Raw genomic sequence first — 12,788 nt, 5'->3', positions numbered from 1 at the left:
TAAAAATAATTAATAACTTCTAAAAATTATGAATTCATTTACTATAATTAAATTACTTCCCACCCTATTCCCCTATAAACCCACAACCCATTTTGGTACTAAAACTCAAAATTTACTTTTAAAAATTGTACTAACTTCTAAATAGTGAATACATATATTTAAAAAAAATAAAAAAACATAACAAAACATGTGGAAAACATACATATAAAATACATACTAAAATACAAAACACTATAAAATACATACTAAAATACAAAACACTGACATAAACATTGATATTATTAACATCGATATTTTTGCTATGTGTTAGAAATGGGGGTCTCTAGTTGGCAGAGGTTGGTACCTTTGACCAAATTGGGATCCTTGCTTCTAATCAGGGTAAGGGGGAAACACACTGTTGATAACCCCTACTCTCCCCCTTGGTAGCTTGGCACGAGCAGACAGGCTTATCCCCAAGGCAATGTGTAAAGTATTTGCACCAACACGCACAGTAAAACAGTGAAACACCACAAATGGACACCACACAGGTATTTATAACAAACTAGAATTCTTTATATAAATTTAGGCAAGACCAAAATGGTAAGAAAAATGCACATGCACTCTTAATGCTCTTCTTTGAAATCCCTTTGATACGGTTCGTAGTAAAAGTTCGTGTTAGCAATAAATGCGGTAGTTTGCACTGTGCGAGAAAGCGTAATCAATTATCTCCCTCAGCTCTCTTGAGCTTATAGATGTTGTCTCTAACGTGAAGTTGCAGGGTTTATGTAATGCCACCTCAAGCCGGCCCCGGTATCACACTCTAATCACTGTGTGAGTGCGAGCCAGCGAACACAGCTCTCCAGCAAGCAAGACACTGCCCGCCTGCAGCGCTCCCACCAACAATAGTCTTGGGCGCCAGCTCTGGTCACTGATCGGAGTCGTTACCTGTGGTCATGACGTGAATGTACAGTCCACGGTGGTGGCTTCCTATGGCAGTTCTCTCCTCGCTGATGCTTCATGGACTCGAGCGCAGCACTGCTCTTGAAACCGGACGTCCCACAGGGCAACTCGTAGGGGAGTTCTCTCCTCGTTGCCACTTCACGGACTCGAGTGCAGCTCTGCTCTCGACACTGAACTTGGAGGAGCCCCGGTTGCTAGATGAGGCTTCGCGGCCGGGGTTTACAGCATGCTCTCTCCTCTTTGTCCTTGTATTGGGCTGGTGGCGGTGATTTCAGCCCCTTTGAAGGTCTCAGGCAGTGCTCTGACATGCACTCTCGGGTGCAGACACTATACGCAAGACCAGTCACGCTAACAGCAAGGCAGACTTCACGATGGGCATCAGCTGTGTGCCGATCAGAACACCGAGTTGACAAAACACAGGCAGATGATGCAAAGGTCACGAGGCCACAGTCTATGTACGGAGACACGCACACAGCAGCTTGGAAGGGTATTACCTGGAAACCTTTATAACCCTGAGTTTCCACAATAGGAGGCCGGCTCTTCTCAGGCCCTTGGAGACGTTTTCACATCAGAGGTACAAAGCACACAGCACAGTTCTTCTTCAAGCAGGGGGACAGAGCACACAGCAGAAAAAGTCCCTTAGTCTTCTCCTTAGCAGAAACAGCAAACTGCAGGTCAACCCCAGACTCACAGCAAGGGCAGCACCTCTCCTCAGTCTTCTTTAGCTGGTCTCTTTGGCAGGGATTCCTTCTTGATCGCGAGGTTTCCTAGTCTAAAGAGCAGGGGTTTCAGCTCTGATATTTATACCCCAAAAGTCTTTGTTCTCCATGTGTGAGGGGTCCTGGACCCGGTCCAAACCAGTTCTCTGTGCACTCTCCCAGTACATAACTTCTTCCTCTGTCAGTGTGGGCCAGGGTCCTCAGACGCACCACAGGAGGTGTAGCTAGCATTGTGGAAGGCAGGCACAGCCCTATTCAGGCCCAGGTGTTACTCCTCCCACCACTCAAAATGCACCCCAGCCCCTGTCACTCTCAAACCAAACAGTCAATCCACAAATACAGAAAGGTTGAACAAGAAAATACCCACTTTCTAAAAGTGCTATTTTCAAACACTGAATTTAGAAACCATCCTTACTAAAAGATGTGTTATTAAATTCTGAGTTCAGGGGTACCAGATTTCAATTTTCTATCTTGCTTCTATGGGAAGATATGCAGGTAAACATGTTACACAGCATTCTGTCCTATGGGTAAGATAGCCTTTCAATAGTGAAAAACGAAATTGGCAGTATTTCACTATCAGGACATGTTACCCACACTAGTACATTTCCTACCTTTCACATACACTGCACCCTGCCCAAGGGGGTACTTTGGGCCTACCATAGGGGTGTCAAATGTGTAAGAAAAATGGAAGGGTCAGGCCTGGCCAGTGTGTACACTGGCCAGGACAACATGGCAGTTAACAAACTGCACACAGGCACTGCGGCAGCTGGCCTGAGACCTCTTTGCAGTGCTACTCATGTGGGTGGCACAATCAGTGCTGCAAGCCTACTAGTGGTAACCAAAAAGAGAGCAACCCAATATACCCTTGAGGGTTTGGGCAATATGTACGGTAGGGTGAAAATACCTTCAAGGGATTTTACTGCTGTTAGATTTTAAACAAAGTTTCAAACATCAATTAGCGGCCTAAGCAACTTGGTGCCGATAGTGCAAAAAACTGCAACAGCAAGTATTTGGTCAATATACATAAGCCACCAAAGGTGATCTTAATGAGAATGAGAGCTAAGAACAGGTGTATATGAACATTCTTATATTTAATACTTCACAAGATAAAGGGTACAAAATAGATAGCACTGTTATAAGAAGTACATTTCATGTATATCAATCAAAGAGAACTTCTATATAACAATTCTAGACACTTTTCTACCTATTTACAATTGATTTACTAATCCAGTAGAAAAAGCGTATGTTGACGTTTCGGTCTCTATTGTTGAGTTGTTGAGACCATATTCAGGACAATGAAAATCATATCTTGAAAACCCTAAAAATAACAGAGTTATTATTAAAAACAATCTCTCAGTTCTAAAAAATAAAACTTCAATTATATATACATAATAAACCAAAGCTCTCTATAGAACCTCACAGTAACTAAATGACTGGGATTTTTACCACACTTAATGATAGCTCTAATTATACAAATAACATTTAGAAACTTGACAAATCAACATAAATTCTAAACCTATATCTGGTTACACAGCTTAGTTTATACATCATTCCTGACAATGCCTTTCGGCATAACACAGTCTGTTTACATTATGCATGGCAATAGACACATCGTATGAAGGAGCACCACAGCATAATCAAATATATACCTTCAATATTTGGAAAAAGGCTGTCACAGATATTTCGTTTATCCAATCCCTTTCGTGTTCAGTGCATGCAAAACTGGAAGACACACGAAAAACAACTTTTAGCGTGCTACCGTCATTACTCTAGATTTTCTTAGATGTTTCCATTTTTTAGAGCATTATCTACTCGGAAACATATTGGCATCGACATATTATGTTACTCGCTGCACATCCTTTTTACAGCTCACGTGTAATATCTTAGGTGGAGTCTTTTTGTAATCTAGAAAGAAATTGATGTTTTTAATTTATAATCTACCTTTAGGTTGTGGGGCCAAGGGCAAAAAATTCTGTATATTTGTTAGGAAAAAGCAAGCGGGACATCACAGCATTCGGCAAGTGTTTCAACTGACCAGTATTGTATTGTCTGTTAACCTATATACAGAGATATGGCCTGCACATTAACACGTAAGATATCTGCCTTTATTTTACTTCACCATTGTCCGTGTGAGTGATTTATTAAAAGCCCACGACTTTGAGGAACTGGTGTTTATAACCTAAGCGATAAATTACATCATAAGGCATAGGTTAGCTGAATGTTTAAAACTAGATATTAATCCATGGAAATGTAATGCAACCCATACGATCTACCACCAATAGGCTATTGGCTACCCATAAATATATATTTTCGATCATTATGTGTAGACCATATACTACTGGTATACTTCTAAAATAGAATGATATATTTCTGTTGACTCAGTTGATGCAACATAACTAAATATACAAGGCAAAGTTGATTGATTTGCGCAGTCATAATGTGCTGTTCTTAACTGCAGGAATGAAGTCTTCTGTTTAATGCCATTTTGATGTAAACCAGCAGGGGGCTTAACAAGCATTGAATCTCTTGTGCATCCTCAGTTGGTCGAAATACATGAATATTGTATCTACCGTTTCATAGATGAATGGTTACATGTAGCGAAATCAATAAAGTTGGCACTTGAAGTAATCACTAGGCGAGTTATATGTTATGATTCTATAGCGAAGTGTGATTCGAGAATGACAATAATGTAAAGATATCGATGTTGTATATCAGGGTTACTCACATTAAATAACTACAGCAAATTAAAATGTGTTTCCTGTTGCGCTGAGTTACATTGAAAATATATCGAGGTTAAATAGAGAAGGAAGTTTTACGATATACCCACAATAAATGAAATTGCGATGTTATGTGCGCTCGACTATCACGGAAAATAATTTTTTACTGTCTAACTTTAAATACGAATTCTGTTAAAAACTTATAGAGGCATGTAATTAGTCCAACTTGATTTTACCCTTTGAGTATGTTAAAACTAGGTACACTCCAAGATGGCCACCGTATTACTGAGTAGATCTGGCAACATTGTAATGCTAGTCCCATTTTGATCTCCAAATACAAGTCTTTAAAACACGAGTGAGAGATTGCTCTGGTTTTTGCTGTGTAGTCAACCCTTGATGTGGTGACAACTCTCTGAGCACTTCGAGCCAGGTGAGAGACTTTACCGAAATTTTGGGCTAGAATCTATATGACATTTATTTAATCTTGGTGATGATATTGCCCAACAGACTCCTAATGGATTTCTGTTACTTTTTGATTTATAGACCTGCCGTCTTCTTTTCAATAAATATAAAAGCAGCGTAAGACGCCCTGCGAAGATCTTTGCACAGCAGGTACCTATTCTATCAAATGAATGCCTTACTTAGTTCGTTTTTGACCGAAATGGCTCTTTTGGGATATCTCTGTGTGAGATATAATGACTGTAATTGTAAATCATTAGTGGATATCCGTATGCGGGTTCCAACTGATTGTAATTTGTTTAATCATGTCTATGAGAATATGAGATATACTCATAATTTTTTGTATAATTTTTCATTCATAAATCTGCTGCTTTCCAAAAAATAATTAATTAATATCGGAACACGCTTTGCCATGTGCTTTACGCAGTAGGTATGTACGTGTCCAAAGGGATTGGTAATTTGACTGCCTCTCTAGTGGAATTAACATTGATTGAGATATTGCGTTCTTTTTTAGGACATTACTGATCGCATTTAACCCACCAGTAAATATTCAGAAAAGCGACTACACCCTTACTTGACAGGTACATTTACCAACCTGTTTGATTGAGACAGCAGGCTAACCTATGCCTTATGATGTAATTTATCGCTTAGGTTATAAACACCAGTTCCTCAAAGTCGTGGGCTTTTAATAAATCACTCACACGGACAATGGTGAAGTAAAATAAAGGCAGATATCTTACGTGTTAATGTGCAGGCCATATCTCTGTAAATAGGTTAACAGACAATACAATACTAGTCAGTTGAAACACTTGCCAAATGCTGTGATGTCCAGCTTGCTTTTTCCTAACAAATATACAGAATTGTTTGCCCATGGCCCCACAACCTAAAGGTAGATTATAAATTAAAAACATCAATGTCTTTCTAGATTACAAAAAGACTCCACCTTAGATATTACATGTGAGCTGTAAATAGGATGTGCAGCGAGTAACATAATATGTCGATGCCAATATGTTTCCGAGTAGATAATGCTCTAAAAAATGGAAACATCTAAGAAAATCTAGAGTAATGACGGTAGCACGCTAAAAGTTGTTTTTCGTGTGTCTTCCAGTTTTACATGCACTGAACACGAAAGGGACTGGATAAACGAAATATCAGTGACAGCCTTTTTCCAAATATTGAAGGTATATATTTGATTATGCTGTGGTGCTCCTTCATACGATGTGTCTATTGCCATGCATAATGTAAACAGACTGTGTCATGCCGAAAGGCATTGTCAGGAATGATGTATAAACTAAGCTGTGTAACCAGATGTAGGTTTAGAATTTATGTTGATTTGTCAAGTTTCTAAATGTTATTTGTCTAATTAGAGCTATCATTAAGTGTGGTAAAAATCCCAGTTATTTAGTTACTGTGAGGTTCTATAGAGAGCTTTGGTGTATTATGTATATATAATTGAAGTTTTATTTTTTAGAAATGAGAGATTGTTTTTATTAATAACTCTGTTATTTTTAGGGTTTTCAAGATATGATTTTCATTGTCCTGAAGATGGTCTCAACAATAGAGACCGAAACGTCGACATACGCTTTTTCTACTGGATTAGTAAATCAATTGTAAATAGGTAGAAAAGTGTCTAGAATTGTTATATAGAAGTTCTCTTTGATTGATATACATGAAATGTACTTCTTATAACAGTGCTATCTATTTTGTACCCTTTATCTTGTGAAGTATTAAATACAAACATTTTCATATACACCTGTTCTTAGCTCTCATTCTCATTAAGATCACCTTTGGTGGCTTATGTATATTGACCAAATACTTGCTGTTGCAGTTTTTTGCATTATCGGCACCAAGTTGCTTAGGCCGCTAATTGATGTTTGAAACTTTGTTTAAAATCTAACAGCAGTAAAATCCCTTGAAGGTATTTTCACCCTACCGCAAGCCTACTAGTAGCATTTGGATTACCAGCCCTGGCACACTCAGTGCAGTTTACCAGGGACCTACTGGTAAAACAAATAAGTCAATCTTGGAGAACCAATCACAATAACAATTTACACAGGGAGCACTTGCACTTTGGAACTGATCAGCAGTGGCAAAATACCTAAAGCATCTAAACCAGCAAAAACAAAATCCAGTACTGTGTAAAAAATACAGAAGGTACAGGAAAAAAGTCAGTGGAAACCACGGCAAGCATGCCAGGTCTAACACTATTGATATTACTAACTTCGATATTTACAAAAATTATATTTCTTACCTTTAGGTCGATATTCTGGTCACCGATATTCTTGATGTCGATTTTCTGTCCCTACAATATTTAAAACTCAATATTAATGAAGGTAGAAATAAAAAACTCGATATTCTGTCTATGCACCCAATAATGCATGGAAATGGCATCACCTAGGGTATTGATTTGTTTTATCGTAATAAAATATTTGTTTCCACCACACTTCAGAATTGCAAATAAAATATGCTTCATTAGTGTTTTCCTAATTCTGATATATTCTGAAATATTCATACTGGTTATTTACAGACATTTTGTTGTGTGCTAGAAAAAAGCCTTTCCTTTCACACCACCAGATTGTCAGATAAATCCTCACATTTTGAAGTCAGAGAAAGAAAAGTAAATGCCAAGCTCCCTCGGATGACTGAGTCTGACATTTGACCCCAGTCTTTGAATGCACAGCAAATGTGAAAAGGTAAGAAAAAATGTAAAGGCTTGTTAACAGAAAGCAATACTCGTGGAAGAAGACAGTAAACAGGCTATACACCACAAAAGAGACAAAAACATGCTGGTCAGCCTAAAACAAATAAAGCAAACAATTAGAATGCAAGCAAATGTGAGTTACAAACCTCAAAGCCAATGGTAAGCAATTGGCAGAATGCATTCCCAGGGAAGCTTTCAGAATGTCCAAAGAAGTATTTGCAAGCCAGTAGACAGTACTTTTTAAAGGAATGAGATACCTATGTTGGTAGTAACAAAAAACACTTTTTAACTAATAAGAAGGAAGGTCAATAAAAGACGGGAGCAGGGGTCAATTGGTAAAAAGGAGATAACTGATAAAATGAAGAACGAGGCAGAGCATGGGGGTGTTAGAGAGGCGTCCTACCATCAGAAAAAAATTGGATGGTGGTGCAGGAGTGCTTTGGAGTTAGAAAAGTAATACAATGGTGTGGGTCAAAGAGGCTGTAGGTGGTCCTCTCCCCTCCCATCGTAAAGGAAGCAAGAAATAGATCTGTTTATAGGCACCTTGGGTGGTACCGTCAGCATCAACATTCCATGCTAAATCAGAATTTCATCACAATTAATCTGTCAGATTCAATCGTAAATCCAAATCTGTTTTCAACCAAAACAAATTGAGCCCACTTGGGATCTAGTGGTGTCCATAAGACATGGTTTAATCAATGAACACTGTTATAGACAGTCCTTGGTAAAGGCGGGAAAAGTGCTTCTAACAGGCAAAACATGATAAATGCATCAAATTATAATCATTTGGAAGCATTAGGGTCATCTAAGCATGTGGCTGACCCGTTAAGAGCAATACAATTGGCTTTTAAGAAATGAGAGTGAGGAAATGGACGGAAAGTGCCTTTCAGTGGCAAGGAAGGAGGTTCACAGAGTGCAAAGGAAGAAAAACAAGATCTGCAGTCAAAACAAAACTTTTCAGCTACATTCCTAATGGCGGATAGTCTGGAAGGAGATGGCAAACTTGAGAATGAGAGACGTGCATGGGGGGTACTCCGAGGAACATGGTCTGTCCAACAAATAATTTAGCAATGCCCTCAAAATGCAACCATTAATGAATGGACACAATTTTACTGACAATAGTCGAAATAGAAGAAGGAAGTGGTGTAAGTCCACTTGTGGAAGGATGGAAAGCTAAAACCGGCAACTTTTAAACCTGAATGAAGAAACTAGTCTATATGAGCTGCATGTTAATAAAATGGAGTAGCCAACAGCGGTATTGAACATTTAAACTTGATTTGAATCCTATTTGACATATACAACCTTCACATCATCCATGCTTCCTTCAAATGGTAGACAACTTTCCGCTTCCATCTACTGACCAGGAGGACACATTCTGGGGCATATTATCAAGGACTGGTGTTAAAATTATCGCCGTTTTATCGGCAGAAAACTGCCGATAAACCGGTGATAATGGGCTTGATAATACGCCCTTGTTATTTCCCATCGAAACCCATGTTCTGGTGTTAACATGGGCTTCTATAGGAATTAATAAGGGCGTATTATCAAGCCCATTATCACCGTTTTATCTGCAGTTTCCTGCCGATAAAACTGCGATAATTTTAACACCGGTCCTTGATAATATGCCCCTATGTTCCTCTAGGGGATCAAAGAGATGTGGGATTTCCCTAATTCTGTTCCTCTTGTGCGTATGAGTCTGTGCGTCTCGAACACATATAATATGCGTTGGTATATGAGGCTAAACTGGACTAACTAATTCTGTACAAAAGCACATTAGGTTGCGCCTGGGCAAATGGGGCTGTTCCAATGCATTTGATGGGTATAGCCGTTCATTTGAGGCTCTTCTTGCTGTATATGAGCATATTAGTCTGTACCCAGCATATGATGGCTGCAATTGGCATATTGTGGTTAGGCCGGGGGCCTTGACTGGCTAAGATCTTAGAATATACCCATACTAAAGAGGGTATAGTATCTCATTATAAAATTGTAAATTGATACTTGTATAGCGCACTACTCACCTGTACGAATACCGCTGTGGAACCCATCCTGGCTTTCCCTGTGAGGTGTCCACTCCTGGGCACCCCCAAGGTGGAGGCCAGGCATCCTTAGCGTTGTGGGGGCCGTTGTGGAGATTAAGCAAGCTAGTGCCCAGAGTTGCAGAGTGGGACTCCATGATTGGAATAGGCACCGAGGCGAGAATTATCAGGTCCGTGGAATTTTTTAGCCCAAGACCCGCCGAGGCGGGGAATTGAACCCCGGTCCCGGGCTAGACCTCTGCATCAGGGTCTGCCTCTCTAACCATTGAGCCACACTTCTCCAGTCTCATTCTCATTCTCCTCATCTCCTTTCACAGGCTGTCCTGTCATTCCCTACTGAGCTGAGCTAAAGATGGATCATTAATATAAAGGCTCCTGTCCTCTGCTTCCTACTCATTGGTGGGGTTGAACAGGTTGCATCTTCCCACCCTTTGCTTGTTTCGAACAGACATTGATGGGTGAATTTTCAGAATTCCCCAATGAGGGATATAAGAAAGAACGCCTCTCCGGGTGAACAAATAAGCCAGGTCTCTGGAAGGTCTTCTTTCCATATAATGCTTCTGGTTCTCGCTGTTCTGTTGTAATTAAAGCTAAGGAAATCCAGATATTCTAAACCTTGAGAGCATGATTCACTATGTTTCAGGATACTATATTACGTAAATCTCGATAATGATAATAACGATAATAATGATAATGATAGTAATAATAATAATGACAATTATATTTTTTTTAATGTATATGGATGTTACACTAACAAAATATTTTCATAAGAAATGTACACTGTGACTGTTATTCTTAGTTTCCATACCTTAATAAAAAAAAGCTACAGCAATTACTGTTTTATTGAGTTGATGCTAAATTATAATCTAATAGCCACCTCTGATCACTGTGGCCTCTAGCTTTTTAGCCACCACACAAAGATCACATCAGACACACTTTGGCCTCAGACACTTTGGGGCTTATTTATGTACTTTGTGACTCAGTGCAGCGCAGCAAGTCACCTTGCTGCGTGGCAGGGAAAGGGCAGGAAAGTGCTGTATGTGAAAGAATACAGCACATGCCTGCCTTTCCCCTGAGCTGGTGTCGTTTGGGCTCCCTAATGCCACTGCAGGTGGAGTAACATCATTTTGACTCCATCATTTTACTTTAGGGTAGGCCACATATATATTTACATTTGGCCTTATTTACTTGTGTGCTGTAATAATAACAATGGGATTTGATGCACCAAATATATAGCAAGTGCATTATATGTGTGAGCATGTTAACGTTTTCCTTTTCAGAAATGTCTTCTATTGGTTTAGATTGTAAGGTGGTGCGATAAAATGCATTTAATGCAGTGAATGCAGCAGCGATTAGTGAAAATGAATCATACATGTGTTCATAGCGTATTTTATAAATTGTGACCAGTTGTCATTTTTGTTTAAGAATATATCTATTAGTTATAGTGCACAATACAAGGATATAAAAATATATAGTTTGATTTCCATATTAAATATTTCATTTATTGGGTTATGTGTAGGTTGCAGAACTAATATGCATTTAAAGGAAACTGTTAAGTTAGAATGATTGTGGATCTTAAGATTACAGTTGAGACATTTAATACTAACATGAACGTTATTTTTCTGCATGTTTTCTCCACTGCAGGTGCAGACCAAAGGCATTCATTATTTAGTGAAAAGCACATTGTATTTCTGAGATAGTGAGGTGAAGAAGAACTGGCAAGGTTGAACAATTTTAATGAAGAACAAATGTTAGCAGTTGGTACTATCAGACGAGGTGAGGAACCAAAGAAAGCTTTGAAATTGGAACTGGAATATGGGAGTAGTGTTCAAGGCGCCAAGTTCTTTCCTGGGAACTGAAGAGATACTGTGATGTGTATGAGATCCTGATTCTCAAATGTTCTTTGTGCATTTTAATTAATGGATTCAGCTTGCGGTTAGTCAGATTATCTTTAGACTTGAAGAGGTAAGGACCTCTTTTCCCTTCTCTGATAGTTTGGCTTCATACAATTCATGATTCCTTACCTAAAGAACATATACAAAGGTTCTGATGCTGACACCTTTCTTGCTACCTGGATTCAATAGTGTTTTCCCTTTCCTTAGTTTAGTGTGGGGTACATTTGATGCTACAAATCTTTTTCATGTATGGAGAGAAGGATCGAAACCATTCATCCAGTCATCAAGTACTTATCCTCATTTTTTTTAATTGCTGCAACAGAGATCCTTATATGCTCTCTCTTTTTGAGGACCAATGTTGTGAACCAATTTGGCATTCCTTATATAATCTTATATTTTTACTGTATGTTCTTGAGATTGATTTGTACTAGTTTGGCTTTGAGTTTGTAATAAAACTTTTAACTTCAAGTTACAGACTCAGACCTTTATTGTGTGGTCCTAATGATCACACGGCACTTGGAGATTTAAACTGTTGTTAACCTCTTTTCCTCTCAGGCTGCTAAAAAGGTCGATTGACCAGAGTTTGATTGGAAGAAATGGCCCAGAGCATTCTCACAGGCACCTGTGTTGCATTTAATGATAGTTTTTGTGCAGGAACGGCCACCTTCCTGCCCAAAAACAATCCTGAGTGCCATATTTCTTTTTCTATGTGTGCTGCAAAATGCAGCACACATAGAAAGAGGATGTAACAAGAAGAAATGAAAATATTTCTCTTTGTTACGCCTCTTCTGGGAAATTGTACCTTTTTGGCGCATACCTATGTTTACCAGTTCTGGTACATTTGGGAATAGATAAAAAACCATGGGAGTTGCATGGGAACGCCAATGGAACACCTCTTGTGCAGAATAAGGTAACGCAGTGATTTGCGCTGCGTTCCTTTACTCAAGAATTAAGAAGCCTCTCTGGGCCACGCATAGTGGTCTTGCATGGGTTCAGAAATTAAAATTTTCAGTTTCATTGTGCATGTGCCATGTTGATTGGTGCTAGTGTGAAGCAATTGGGATCATAAATATGGCCCTTACTAACCGTTTGTCGAGTGCCCCTGTATTAGGGGAGGTCATACCATACCGATAAGTGGTAATAAACAATACAGAGGGATCCTGTATTTACCCAGTGTGGCATTTGATGTATTACCTCCTCATTCCACCTTCAGCAGTGTACCAGGCAAAACCATGACAGTACCATGCTTTTTCTCCTGTTCAGGACTTCAAAACTTGGAACCTTTTAGTGGTTTCTCCACACAAACTCAGCCAGACAATACC

The 12,788-nt window shown here is 39.1% G+C and overlaps 1 long non-coding RNA gene across 1 annotated transcript; it reads left to right on the top strand.

Moving 5' to 3' along the window:
* The first annotated feature begins 4,766 nt into the window (after window positions 1-4,766).
* Window positions 4,767-11,934, top strand: LOC144754982 (uncharacterized). The gene is made up of 5 exons (XR_013594816.1): window positions 4,767-4,805; window positions 4,919-4,987; window positions 5,943-6,015; window positions 7,409-7,527; window positions 11,216-11,934. It is a non-coding gene; the product is annotated as an uncharacterized LOC144754982 (long non-coding RNA).
* Window positions 11,935-12,788: the final 854 nt, after the last annotated feature.

Source organism: Lissotriton helveticus, chromosome 1_1 (assembly GCF_964261635.1).
Source record: "Lissotriton helveticus chromosome 1_1, aLisHel1.1, whole genome shotgun sequence".
Classification (NCBI taxonomy): Eukaryota; Metazoa; Chordata; class Amphibia; order Caudata; family Salamandridae; genus Lissotriton; species Lissotriton helveticus.
This window is presented reverse-complemented; position numbering and strand designations above follow the sequence as displayed.